The sequence below is a fragment of the Syngnathus scovelli genome, chromosome 5 (genome assembly GCF_024217435.2).
Source record: "Syngnathus scovelli strain Florida chromosome 5, RoL_Ssco_1.2, whole genome shotgun sequence".
Lineage (NCBI taxonomy): Eukaryota > Metazoa > Chordata > Actinopteri > Syngnathiformes > Syngnathidae > Syngnathus > Syngnathus scovelli.
The window spans coordinates 11,010,546-11,025,371 of record NC_090851.1 but is presented as its reverse complement, the minus strand read 5'-3'; the positions used below and the strand labels follow the sequence as shown (position 1 = coordinate 11,025,371).

General features: G+C 38.5%; 1 protein-coding gene and 1 long non-coding RNA gene across 2 annotated transcripts in view; one reads left to right on the top strand and one right to left on the bottom strand.

The window, feature by feature from the left end:
* The first annotated feature begins 2,912 nt into the window (after positions 1 to 2,912).
* The window catches only part of LOC125968439 (sodium channel and clathrin linker 1-like), a 54,265-nt gene continuing 42,351 nt past the window's right edge, over positions 2,913 to 14,826 (top strand). Inside the window, exon 1 of the mRNA XM_068650750.1 lies at positions 2,913 to 3,021. The gene's annotated coding sequence lies outside the window, so the exon portion shown is untranslated. The remainder of the gene's footprint in view (positions 3,022 to 14,826) is intronic.
* On the bottom strand, positions 3,275 to 14,322 carry LOC125968446 (uncharacterized). Its single transcript, XR_007481320.2, has 3 exons — positions 13,997 to 14,322; positions 7,129 to 7,276; positions 3,275 to 3,557 (listed from the first exon to the last, which is right to left on the bottom strand). It is a non-coding gene; the product is annotated as an uncharacterized lncRNA (long non-coding RNA).

Genomic DNA, 14,826 nt, shown 5'->3' with positions numbered 1-14,826 from the left:
CAAAAGGAGAAATATGGATGAATTTGTGTCCTGTTGTCATCTCAGAACAGGCTGCCCTCAGGTATAATTTATCAAGCTGTTTAGACAGGGCCAGCTTTAGTTTTACATATGGCATTAATCGTGTATGGACTGTCATTTAGCTTTTAACCGATTTGCACATTCATAAAGAGCACACACACACACACACACACACAGAAACACACACACACACACACACACATACACATAAAGGCACATTCTCAATTGCTGTCTCACTCACACACAGGTGTGTATATGTTCTTTTAATGAAAGGTAGGGCTCAAAAACCGAACATCAGACCCATGAGGCTAAAAAATTAGACTGCTGTTAAAAAGAACAGCAATAACAACAATCCAACATTCTCGTCATTCTTCCTGCGTACACAAGCAATCAGCAATCACCATCAAGGCTGCAAATGTGCATCTCAAATTGTCTCTCCTGCTGGCTTAAAAAAGTCCTCAAGTAAGATATTAGGGAATTGATTACTTCAATACTGTTCAAATGATATAGATTGCAACATAAAAATACTAATGCACAGCTTAAATCCAAAATGAATTTTATTGCACTGGTTTCAACTGCTAAGCAAGCATGAGCATGAGGATATTTTTGGGGAGGAGAGAAAAGTGAGCTTGACATATCTGCAGAGGTAAAGATTCAAGCGTTCAAGGTGGGTGTTTCATGGCAACAGTTGAATAAAATGTCAACACAAACTCGTCAAGAAGACAAGCTGTCAACGTCAGGATGTGCTGATTGACAAGCCCACACACTTGTACGTATCAACAGGTAGGTGTTAAGCATCTGAAGGATCCATTTGCTCAAAGGATGTGCTGTTGTTTGCTTTGACCACCAAAATAGGTTGACAGATGTTCAAAACAGCCTCGAGAAAAATGGGGTTATTTGACATAAACATGTGATCAATTGATCATGAAATATAGTGGAATGCCGCACCTATTTTTATCCGTCTTCCTCATTCCAATACATAATCTATCGTGTAAGCAAAATCACTTGAGCATGCGATTGACAGGTATATTTTATTACCTAGGTGCGTCTTTACATTGATTATAAAAGCATTAAAAAATGCTGATTGTCAATGTACAGTTTTAGATTTTGGTTTAGCTTGTGAAGGTTAGGTTTATACTAGTTACCCGTGGACACAGGAGAATGTAGCACAAATCCAAGTTAGGGTGAATGGTAACATCAAGGTTGGGCTTTAGGCAAGACCCTTCATGCTATACGCCAGAACCTTGGATGAGTGATATCAATAATGAGTCATACTTGAATATCACCCAGGTCAACATGACCCGCACCAGGTGTTGGGCAACCGGGACACACTGCTGAGAAATGGGCTACTAGAACTTGAGTCAGACATTCATACTGATAGAGTGTGACGACGGTAGTGACAGACATAATGTTTTGGAGCAAAAGATCAAACATTTTTAAGCTTGGATGCAGTATAAACAAATTATATGTTGTTTTCATAGTGAAAACTGAGCAAAATCAGACAAGGTGATGATGAAGGGGATGTTTGCCCTGCCAAGTATGAGTCTCCTCTGAGGAACTTTCTGTCTTGATGTGATTGTAGATAAAATGCTTTCTTCCCTCAACCTATTTTGCTGTTTTTATCAGCTAGACCAAAGATGCTTAGATGGTTGTGATGACCAAATGTTCATTACCTGGTGTCTTTTTGTTATTGTGTCACTCTCGTACTGGTCAAATTGTTTCCTCTTAAAGCAGCAGGCTAGAGACACTTGACTTAAAAGTGGACCCCTCCCTCGTCCAAACACCACGCATACTGTCAAGGACAGACGGCAAGAGCTAAGGCGCAAATAAATTATTTCCTGACGTATCATGCAGACTTCAAAACACCAAGCAGACCTTGTACATCAAACCTGGTGGATAAGAATAAATTGCACGGCTGTGATTTAGAGAGTGCAAACAAATGTGAACCAAGTCTAATGAGGAAAAATATTTTTTTTCTCTTGACCACCGTTTCTTACAGTCGGGACACAAAGCTTTTTTCTCAGTTCATATTCATCTAGCATAAGGCTTCTGAATTCCATCACTTTCTCATTTACTGTAGAGTCAAAACATTGAGAAGGGTCCTTTGCTGAAGAAAATACCTATTGCTGAGTAAGGCATACAAGGGGAATATGTCAAATATTTGACTGACAGTGAATTTGGTTGTGATTTTTTTAAACATGTTTGCTTGTATTCACTTTCACCACAGGCAAAGAAAATCTGAGAAATACTGGCGTGAGTTGGTATGAGATAACAAACAAAAGGCATCACATGCATTGGAAACCTTATCACACATCCTCATACTAGATAATTAGTTTACTAATTGGAAAATCACTATTGCCTGTGGTGTCTTATTTTGATATTCAAACATATTCTAATGCTGTTGCCTTCAGTCAATTAAGCATTCTGTACCAGCTTACACTATTTAGTAATTTTGCAGTCGGATGTGGAAACTATTAATATATAAGGCCCTATTAGGTAGTGAAAGGGGTATATTTAGTATTTTTCACTGCACTGCTATTTACAAAGTAACTGTAACTCCCCAAATATATTGGCTGGTAACCAGTTCAGGGTATCCCCCACCTACTGCCCGAAGTCAGCTGGGATAGGCTCCAGCAGGCACGCAACCCTCGTGAGGAAAAGCGTTTTGGAAAACAGATGGATGGAACAAATATGAACTTGAACAATGATCTTTTTTATTTTGCCTCTTAATGTTTCATTCACTGTACTTGTCACGTCAACTGACAGAGATCATTGAGTCAAAATATCAACTCGTCCCCCTCCAAACCTGCAGGGGGCAGAGAAAAAACAGTCACGTCACAATTCACCAAACTTACTGTCAGATGCCAGGTGCCTACAGATCAGCATGTGAGCTAGGGGAACAAACAATGGAAAGCCTGGTAGTGAAAGAAAAGAAGTTTAAACAGAGAAAGCAAAGAAAGAAAAAACGGCAAAGGCAACAGCAGAAGTCACACTGATTTGCAGGTATGTAATTTGTTATGAGTTCATGCATTGTGTTGGTTTTGCTCTTTGAACAAGGTGATGTCCTTGCACGGCTCATTTTGTGCACCAGTAAAAAACATCTATGTCTTGAATTTGATAAAAACATTTTTATTTTTCACTAAAGAGGGGTTCGGTAAATGCACATTTGAAACTGGTGTGGTTCGGTACCTCTAACAAGGTTAAGAACTACTGTGCTAGTATGTAAAAAAAAAAAAAAAAAACATGTTCGCCAGGGTCAAATTGTCCCACCCCACTATTTGAGAAGAGCTACTTTACTGCAAAATGCTCAGCACTTCCATTAGGCCTAAGCCCTTTTTATTGGTTGTAGTCAATGTTCGCTGTGTGTTGCTGAGACAGTCTGTCATCAAAATGATAAAAAAGAAACAATGACAAAAACAATGTGCATCTCGGGAGAAATGTTTATTTTCAGGAGCTGTCTCTTGCTTCCACTTGCTCTCCTTCAAAGATCCTTGCTTCACCCAAACTGAGCGAGTGGGTCCCATGCCACCATGGCGAGTCTGAAAGTTAAAAGAGTGTTTATTGTTTCCAAAGAAATATAAAAATGTGCAGACAATTCCTGTCACTGCATCCGTTTTGAAGTTCGGTGTTTATCTTTCCGCAGGGTTTTAGTTTACAGTGGAGAATACACTGTAAACTGTATTGCATTTGTGTGTAAGATGTATATCAATGCTGTCCTGTCAGTATAACCATGATCTGTAAGACATTATTACTTAATTGATGATATTTTAAAATATGACTGACTGGGCTCATAATATGTAGAAATTTGAGTTTTTAGGAAAATGTGCAAGACAGAATTCCAGGATCAAATGTGGAATGTGAATTTCAGCGTATTTTATATTTATGATGTAAGAGGTCATATGCCTAACAATATTTATGTTCTATTGGGCAGATGAGGAAAAATATTGCAAGGCTTAATTATTTTGATTTTTTTGCATTTGCAAATTTTACATCTAAACCTAATAAAAGGAAACAAGCTTGTTTTTGACAAGTTTCTGTTGTTATAGTTGTTGTTTTTCGGTCCAGGTAATCTTGATTGTTTGGTGTTTTATAAGCCCATGTGATCTGGTCATGCCATTGTATGCATGACAGTTATAATAAATTGTCAATGTAATATCATGTATTTCTTAAGGCATAAACATTTGTCTCTATATACATATGGGCAGAAACAAACGTCATCACATCATGCTTAGCGTACACGTGCACACCTGCACACACTGGGCTAGCAGGTTGAGTTGTTAGAAAGAAGCAGAGAAAATTACATTAAATGTGATTGCAATTCATTTATTGCATGTATAGGCCATATTGTTCATGCTGGCTCAGTGTTGGCTTAAAATTAATCACTCTTAATGGCATTATGTATTCAGACATATTTAATGGACACACAGAGCAATACACTGGTTGTCATTTACAAAAATGTTCACATTTACTGTATGCACAACAGAGCACGACACATAATTCAAGCCTAAGTAAAATTAGTAATTGCATTCTCAGCACTGCAAAATGGCTGTTCATTTTATTTATACTTCATTTTACTGCTTTTCCCCTTCAGTTACTTTAATCTAGTGTCATGCTTTTTTTTTTTTTAACTGGTGTGCCTCTGATTTACAATGTAATATAATATCCCTCCTCCCTATGTTACAGTAAAATACCTGCACCTGGCAGATGGCCCAAGATGATGCAGGTTAAGATGAAGGTGTTGTTGGGAGGATGGGGGGAGGGGGATGGGGGGGTATTCAGGGCAAAAAGGCAGCCAGGTGGAGGGCCTTTGAAAGACCAGATTGAAGTAGACTGGAATGGAAATGGGTCCTTTTATATGTAAAGCTTGCATTAGTATAGTAACAGTAACTACCAGAAGACTGCATGTTCTCAGTTGAACTATTTAATGAATGCCAGAAAGATCAAGATGTTGTCTTGGAGCCTTATTCTGCCCATTGTGGATGGTGGTCTAAATCTGTCTTTGACATCAGTTGACCTATCATGTTTATAGTCCAACACCTGAACACACCACCTGAAATGTGGATCTATTTCATAAATTGTACATATCATTGGTATGACTACAAACAAAACCCAGGACTCCACACAGTAGTACTGTAGTTTGTAAGAATTGTTAGTGCCCAATGTGACATTTTCAGATATAAATAGGCAAGTAGCAATACAGTTCAATTCAAAGTGCAGCTCAAGAGTCCCTTTAGGCTTAGGAAGGATTCAGGGCCTGGACGAGTAATGCTCTGCAATACCCTTGTAGCAAGAAACCCGCCACAATGTCATTAAGCAAAACATCAATCCTAAGAAGAGTATTGGAGAGTCTTGTCTTGAATGAGGGCCACAAGAACAACATGGAAAAAGTGAGTGAGGAGGAGACGCTTAAATAGCTAATTGTCGTGACTGATTGCTGATTTGCAGTACCTGTGCGCATAAGTCGCTTCAGCTCAGTGTTTAAAGGCGCAAAGATGTAGTGTAAAAGGACAATATCACTGTACTGCGGTACATGGAGGAGGCTCGATTATATTCTATAGTTAGACTTGGTGTGCCTGGAGCAACATGTCCTCAATAAACCTAACATAAAATCTAGCGATCCCTGTTACATGCAAAATATGTTCAGAGAAATAATCTTCTCAATAACTTCCTCCTTTCTCCACATTAAATGTTAAAAGATTATCTGAGTTGCTCCAGTTTTAAAGCAACAGGAGGAGAGTAACAATCATGTATGAGGCAATCATGTCTGCTTTCACTGCTGTGGGGAAGCCAGCCTTCCTTTTTTCCACAGCTGACTGACTCTCTAATACTCTATAATACGCTTTAATTGCAGCACTTAAAGTTGTAACTATGCTCTTTATACTCTCTACTTAAGATAATTGTTTATTCTGCAAGGATAGACAGCAAGGATAGGATGATAATAGATTCTTTGATGACTGGAAAATTACTTTACGCTTTTATTTTACTTTTACATACAGCAGTAGATCATTGCAATTGTATAACGACATACACTAGGTGTGGAAGGATAACCTAAATGTGACAGAACGGTTTTGATTTACTTAACATTGTTTTGAGGCTGTTATTGTTTTTGCAACCCAAGTAAGCTATGTATTGCCTTTTTTAACAATGTTTTATAAATCACAAGTAGTGAAGTGCACCACCTAATTCAGCCGCAGATCGAATGACACCTTTTTCTGACAATTGCAATGTTTGAGTACCGTAATTTCCGGACTATAAGCCGCGACTTTTTTCCGAAATTTTGAACTCTGCGGCTTATAGTCAGGTGCAGCTTATATAAGATTTTTTTTGTGATTTTTGTGATGATTTGATCACTTTTATACACTCATAAAAAGGCTGTGGACCACTGTCGTGCGGTATCTTGAAGAAAAAAACAACAACAAAAATACTATTTTGAAACACTACTATGGCTGCTGCTTATTCTGGCTGTGTTGCTTGTGGCTATTATGAGCTTTAGTAGGAATGCACGCTAGGTGACCTGCGTCTAAGGGCTCTAAACCCTGTCTCTTACTCTGCTATGTGACTCAGAGATTACACAAAGCAGTGGTGCTGTTTGGACCATCTGCATTGTATTAAAACCCAATCAATCAGCATTTAAATTCAATTCATCTGACATTTTGCTCACCAAAAACAAGTTGTAATGAATGTGAACTTTTAATGCATTTTATTCAGAACGTTACTTTGAACCCTGAGGCTTAAATGGCGGCGCGGCGTATTTATGGATTTTTACGGCTTTCTGTGTACTGTGTTTCTTTGTAAAAAACTCATGCGCACGTGCGGCTTATAGTCCGGTGCGGCTTATGTAAGAAAAAAACAAAAATATCCCTGAATTTTAGCTGGTGCGGCTTATAGTCCGGTGCGGCTTATAGTCCGGAAATTACGGTAACCTCATCTTCCACCGACTCACAGAGGCTGTCATGCTTTATTTGTCAATTGTCAAGTGCATCTTCCATTGACACAAGGCTTTATGATGGTATTAGCTGGAGGTTTTCTGGACTCTATACAGTTGTTAAGGATAATAGTTCCATTGTTGGATAGGAAACTAATAGTGTACTTTGTCAGGGAAGCATGTACCTGTCAAATGTAGACAAAGAGCAAGACAAGCTTGTCGTTGTAGAAAAGTTCCGCTGTGTAGTATTGGAACATCAGGTTTGAAGGAGTGATGTAACTTGAAAGCTGTTTTCCGCTCATCACCCTCGCTGACATGGACATCGCAGCGATTCTATTTGGGAGAAAAATAGTGGCCTTAGGTTGGGGCTGAAAAGCAAGTTAACTGGAAGTGGCAGGAGAAGCAGAAAAAACTCGGACATTTGGCTGCTAAGCCTGGAGGTCTGCAAAGGTCTCACCCACTTCCGAGACAATCCTTTAATGTTGGCCAACCATTGCACCTTTGGGTTTGCAAAGGACTTAAATGGAATATACACTTCATAACAAAAAATAATACATGTTTAATTATGTCACGATTTCACGATGTCTTTTGTCGCACTTTACAAAAAGATAGTACACAATACAACAGAGATACAAAATCAAATACAAATGGATTTAGACCAGGGGTGTCACACTCGTTTTTTTCGCGGGCCGCATTGTAGTCATAGTTTCTTTCTACCTCATATTATATACAGTATAAGCTACAAAACAAACTGACAAATAACTCTTTTTCCAAATCAGACTAGTAAAAACTAGTCAAATATTTAAAAAAATAGATATTTTTAAAAGTGAAGACAATTTGCAATTCTAGTAATGACACAAATTTGATGCACAATTTATCTTCGCGGGCCACATAAAATGATGTGGCTGGCCGTATCTGGCCCCCGGGCCTTGACTTTGACACCTGTGATTTAGACAATGTCTGCTGGGTTCATGTTGCCTCATTGTTCGGTTAGATGCTTTTGATTAAGAACCCAAGGCATGGATAGCAAAAGTGTTTCATAATTTGAAGTAGAAGACTGGGTGAGAGGCACTTTAAAAGGTTTGTCTAATATTTTGGTAACTATGTTTGGCAACATAATAGGAACCTTATAAATAATAGTTTGGCCAGGCATAGTTCCAGGATTTTTTTTTATCTTCCGTTTCAAAGGGGAGCTTACCTAAACAATGTATAGGGGGGCTAAGAAAAAAAATTATGAATGTATTTTAAAATGTCAGATAAAATGTTGAATGGGGCAGCACAGATTTCTAAAAGGGGTTATAGCCACCAGCCCCAGTGTTACACCATCCCTCATTTTTGCTACTTATTATAGGTTCCATTTTAATCACAGAAAATTTGTTAAATCAGGCTTCTTAAAATTGGAGAGATGACTTGAGCTTGGCGTTGTCTCAGTGACCTTTTCGCTTGGCTCGGCATCTTATCTATGACACCCTTGGCACGCATAATGGCTGATTTCAATGAAGTCCGTAGCGTCACACAGTCACATAGAGTAGGCAATGTCACCTCCTGTGTGGGCGGGTGACTAAGAATCTATGAGGAGGTATCCTGGGGGATGGATTAGACCTAACACGAACTTGCCGGATTTGATCCAGGTGCTGGCAGACAAATTTGGTTCACCGTGGATATGTAGTGTGGTGAATATCATCATATTCCGTTCATAAACATTTCAAGAGTGTGCATCAAACCCTCTGAATCATCAAACATTCATTAAACAAACTATTGTTATCACCACCCTGACCGCACAGCACAACCATGGGCGATGGTGGGTTAGGGTTTAAATGTACTTTGCATGTGCCGATCTCTTGCATTTACATGCCATGCAGACCGTACGGCTCTACATGCCCTGAATTCAGAGGAATCGAAAGAAACCGCATTGATTGACTAGGAGTATGCTGTGTTTCCTCCTTCGGTGCAAATGCCCTTTTCTCCCTACACTAGTCTAGTAAAAGTCTTCCCAAAAAATGACTTTCACTGGGTTTAAAGTGCATCAGAGAGTTGTGTTTTCATGGCTTTCAAATGAGTGAAAGATTTAATGTGCAATCTTCAAGGTGGAAATTCTTGGCTTTTGGTGGAAAATTGTTGCTTCCCAACTGTTGATTATTGCAAGCTGCAATATGTGTCGCTTCAAAGATTTCTCATTACATCAGTGTATTTCAAACTACAGCCCCTTCTTTGAAAGCGTATCCAAGCTTTAAGTGAATTCAGAATCTATTTGATCACAGAGAAGATGCGATACACCTTGTCTGGAACGTTAAATGAGAGATGGTTCGACAATGGCAAAAAGGACAGGCAGACTGCCTGATTTGCCAGAAATATGGAAACACACTACGCTCGCTGGTCACGAATAATGGCTCAGCATCCACTGGTAAACCCAATAAACCTTTAACCAACAAGGATATTGGCCAATCACAAGCCCATACAGGCTCAATCCTGAACTCTGACAGCTTCCAGGCAAAGTGAATGTATGTGTTTTAAATTCATTTAATATACTAAGTACTATCTGTGGCTCTAATGAGGCTCACTGGCTGCAACATTTGTTTAACAGCAATCCAAGGCTTGATCATGCATGTATTGCTCATTACACAAATTAGTCACCTGAAACTTGTGACGCTTACCAAAGTACACAAACTTTTAAAAATCAGTTGTCGTTGTCATTTTCCTGTGAGTGCTGTCTCGCTCACGTCCCAAAGTCTAACAAGATGAAGCCAACAGTTGAGACTGTAGTCAATCAGAGCAAATAACACATGTACATTTTTCATATGGAATTGAAGAACTTTAAGAATAATTTATTTTACTAATTTTAGTCTATAGTTTCCAGTACATATCTAATAAATGCACATAAAGTAATAGTACACTACCACATTTTTGTGGTGATTACTTTAACACGAGCCATTTGTTTTTCTCAATAGGTCTACACAATAAAATTACATTTCTGTGGATCGTATATTTTTTTCCTCAATCATATTTCTTTCAATCAATTTAGCTTCGCCCCTCGACTTTACCAAACAGTTTGCTGCTCCAGTGCGAACTTAATAATACTATGTAAACTTAAGAAATAAAAAATGATGACTATATTGGGGGGAGTTAGGACAACCACGTGTTCATTTGTCATATTATCTTTTTATTGTTTAATAAAACCCTTACTTCAGGTCCCCAGGATCAACCCTCATAAATAAATAAATAAATAAATAAATAAATAAATAAATAAATAAATAAATAAAAATTGGAAGTTGCTCCTCAAACAAAGTCAAGTCACATTATCCTTTTGGGCCCCATGTGATTGCAGGCCCCATATTGGTCCCTCACCTCGGACCTGCTTGCCATGGGTGACACTTGCCTAACCCTTACCAGGACCTCAAAGCCCAAGCAACCTAGCTCCTAAGCTCAGTATAATCAAATAATAGCATGAGGAAAACAACAATTTTTATTTTAGCATTTTTTACAAGTATAACAGGAGAGAGCTATGGATAAAAGAATGAGCCGAAAGGAGACAGAAATAGTGGACAGGTGAAGATGAGGATGACACAGAGCTTAGACAGTTCGTCACAGCTTAAGACAGTTTTTCATAGAAGCCGAAGATCTGACACCAGCAGATTTAAAATTTTTAACACATTTATACCACACAATGTAGCATATGACTGAGCCATCAACATCAAGGGTCCCTCCATTTCTTCGCTTTCTTTTGCTCCCACTGCAGGAGACTGAAATAGCTCTCCATGAAGAATAGAGCTTTGTCAAGGTTTAATTATTAATAAAAGTGATAAGTTGTGTTTGTCTGAGCACACAGTGCAAAACAGCATGTTACAAAGTGTGCACTCCAAACACAGCATTGCAGAAGTTGTCACTCAGTGTCAAGCCATAAACAGCCACACAATCTAGCGCAAAATATAATCTTGTTAATGGTGTGACCGTCATGAAACTAGATAGGCTAAATGCTAAAAATAAGATTTAAAAAAGTCAATACCTCTTAGGCAGCGGCGTGGTGGCCATCAGAAGGTTGTTTTTTTTTCCGGACAGCCGGTCTGTATCGAGGACTGTTGATGCCCTTAATGGGCTTTCTGTACTCAGCGCCCCATCACCGAATCACTGATTATCTTAAGTCACCCCCCCCCACCACCACCACCACCACCACCACCACCACCACCACCACCACCACCACCACCACCACCACCACTATTGATGATTATGTTTTGGCACGTGACGACGCCATTCACAAAATGTATAGACTGATGTGGCCAAGAGTAATCTTGACTCGTGTAATACAAATGCTTGGAAAAATATCTGCTCTGGTTTCTAATCAAAGAAACTCTTAATGGAGTTAAATTATTATGGCTTGGGCTCTCATGGCTTCGTCTGGGATGGACTCGCTACTCTGCATTGATGACGCAACACAAGATGTCAACAGCAAAACAAACCCTGAACTCAACAGAAACATTTTGTCTGCCAATTTAAAGAAATACAACTAGAGTGATTGGGAGTTTCTTTATCATGGACCAGGATATTGACTTCCTAACACATTGCCAAAACAATAAAGGAGCCAAATGGGGACAATGTGGAAGGTTTTAGACTGGCCAAATTAATCACCAGAGTTAAACCATATCGATCATGAATTTTGCAAGCATCGGGGTAAACAAAAAAGAGTAATTCCTCCTAACAAATGACAATTCAAAGAGGTTGCTGTGAACGTTTTTGGTGATGTCACAGATTTATTGCAGTCATTGCAAATAAAACTAAATACCAACTAAATACCAATTAAATAACACACTAAACATAACTATATTTTGTCGATATTTGTACCATATTTTATTGAATCATTTTTGATTCTTTGAAACCACACGCTGCCATTCAGTGGTGTAGTGACAAGACCTTAGGTGACTCAAATACTACAACTCCTGGAACCCCCTGGAAAAGGATATGTGTGTGTGAGGTGTGTCTAGCCAGGGTCCACTGTCTGTAAATATGAAGTCAGAAATCTTGTTAGTGTGATGTATTTATTTGAAGCTTGACTATTGTCTTTGGCCCAAACAATGTAACAGGAGTGTGAACAGCTGCTCTGGCTTTCTTCCAGTGGCTATGAAAAAAACAGAGGCGTCGTCACAGAGCTGTGGGGTGTCACTTTTTTTTCCCCCACACAACAGAGAATACAGCACAAACAAACACAGTTTCAAACTAACATCAATGGTAGGTCTGGCTAGGTCAAAGATTAGATTTTGCACTGAAAGTGGAACAAAATATGGAATGTATGAACTTCTAGCTATTATAAATAGCAATGTGACCATAAAGGAGTCCATAAAGCATTGGCAGCTCTTTTAAAACATATTTTCACTGAACAGTTATATTTTAACGCCATCATCACAGTGGTTATGATTTTCTTTTGCTAGGACAGAAGAATAAAGAAAAATCTTCATGGTATTGGACCTTGATCCTGAAAGGGGGTAAAAAGCAATTTAGAGTTTCTATATTCATGAGTGGCTCTCCACTTAAATTATAACTTTTCATGAGGAGAATTATGAAAAAAACACTTAAGCATGTTTTCATTCAATCTCTAGAAATAGGTAGGCCATATAATAGCATCCATCACTAACATTTCTATTGACAAATATGAGATGAATCTTACAGTGTGATCTCTTCTTATTTCCATTTTGATAGATAGATAGATAGATAGATAGATAGATAGATAGATAGATAGATAGATAGATAGATAGATAGATAGATAGATAGATAGATAGATAGATAGATAGATAGATAGATAGATAGATAGATAGATAGATAGATAGATAGATAGATAGATAGATAGATAGATAGATAGATACTTTATTGATCCCATGGGAAATTCAGTGTTCCAGCAGCATTCATACCACAGATTGGGTATATAAAAGACATACAGATGACATGAACGCAAACTTAATAGGCCTGCCACTCACAACGGCGCCAACAAAGGAAACCAATAAGTGCAACAAGATACAAGTCATCAAAGACACAACAAAGCAACCAGCAAACCGCTGTAACAAAGGGGGAAAAAACTAACTGCAGGCCTGCCGGTGAGAGGCCTAAATAATATAGACATCGACGGCGACTCAGAGGTCTCCCAAATCCCAAGAAGAACACTCCAAAACATAAAAAAAATACTCCACAGGGTCCACGAAGCGGCGGAAAGGCAGTTCAGCGGAAAATTCGTCGACAATCTACTAATCTCTTCACTGGTTTCTTTTATATCAAACAAATTGTTTTAGGTTATTCACCTGACATGTTTCGGCGGTTTCTTCCGCCTTCATCATGTTTCGGCGGTTTCTTCCGCCTTCATCAGACTCTGATGAAGGCGGAAGAAACCGCCGAAACATGTCAGGTGAATAACCTAAAACAATTTGTTTGATATAAAAGAAACCAGTGAAGTGATTAAATAAGGAAAAACAAAATGAACTTAGTACAATCTACTAATCTTGTAAATCGGTGAATTTAAAAAATATATATATATCTTAAACTGATACGATACGTACATAATCTTTAGTGTTACCCCTTTGTTGATACTTTGTAGGCCCACAGTTGACAAAGATTAGCGCCATAACTTGGACTAAACCCCATAAACAGGCAAAGAAAAACTGAAAACGCCATATGAGGTTTGAAGAAGGCAAACGGCATTCAAACCAAGACTGGTCTATCGTATAAAAATGATCCATGGACTTTTTAGTTTTCTTTGTTGGTGTTAGAGCTGTCACCCAACCCGTTTGTCCGAGAATTATTATTTTTTTTTTTTTTTTACCAGCTGTCACAGGGGGGAAAAATATTCTCTTGGGACGCAATCCGTGCCGTTTTTATAGGGAAAATATTCAAACCTGGGGCAACATGGCGGAGTACTGGTTAGCACATATACCTCACAATTCAGAGCTGCAGGGTTCGATTCTGGCTTTCCCATGAGGAGTTTGCATGTTCTCCCCATGCCTGCGTGGGCTGCAGGGTAGACAAACTGACCACTCAAAATTCTCCATGATTGTGATTGTGAATGATTGTTCGTACCTTGCGAGTGGCTGGCGACCAGTTCAGGGTGTAGCTCAATACTGCAGAAATAGACTACAGCACGCCTGCGACCCTCGTGAGGATAAACGGTTTGGAACATGAATGAATCAATGAATGAATAAATATAAAAACACAAGTTGGTTTCCTTCAATTTGTAGACTAGAAAGGTCCCCCGCACTTCTATGGTTGACAAAACTACCGACTGCCGCCATCAAAGTTCATATGCACATTTCTACTCATTTTCATTTCATTTCAACCTGTTTAAAAAATAAAAATACAAAAAGATTAACACAATAGTCTAGAATTTTGGTGGCGTTTGGTCATTGTTTCAAACACTAGGCGAGAACAGAACGTGACGAACAAAGCCAGGAGGAAACAATATTATGCTTGCCACTGTACTATAATGTCTACTGGCTTTGATGGAAAAAAAACAAGACGTGCCTAGACGTGCCAATCTGTTGCAAAGTGGTGATTTTTACTGTTGATGTAATTTTTACATACGGACCCAGTATTAAGTGCCAATGTTCAGCTCATCCAAGTGTCCCTTTAATGACAAAAGAAACATATGTGAAATCAGCAAATAAAAAAATTAAAAAAGGGAACAACTCAAGAAACACAACACATTTAATGAGGATTCAAGTTTAATTATTATTTTAATAGTAGCAAGTAAGGCAATACATAGATTCTTCAAAGGCAATAGCTCCACATCTCAAATTTCTCATGTTGACAGCAAATGCTCTGAGAGCCACTATCTGTGTTCAGCAAAAATGTTTCTTAATAAGACTTTCTCTAACAATAAAAAAAGAAACTATTTTAATAATTTATGAATA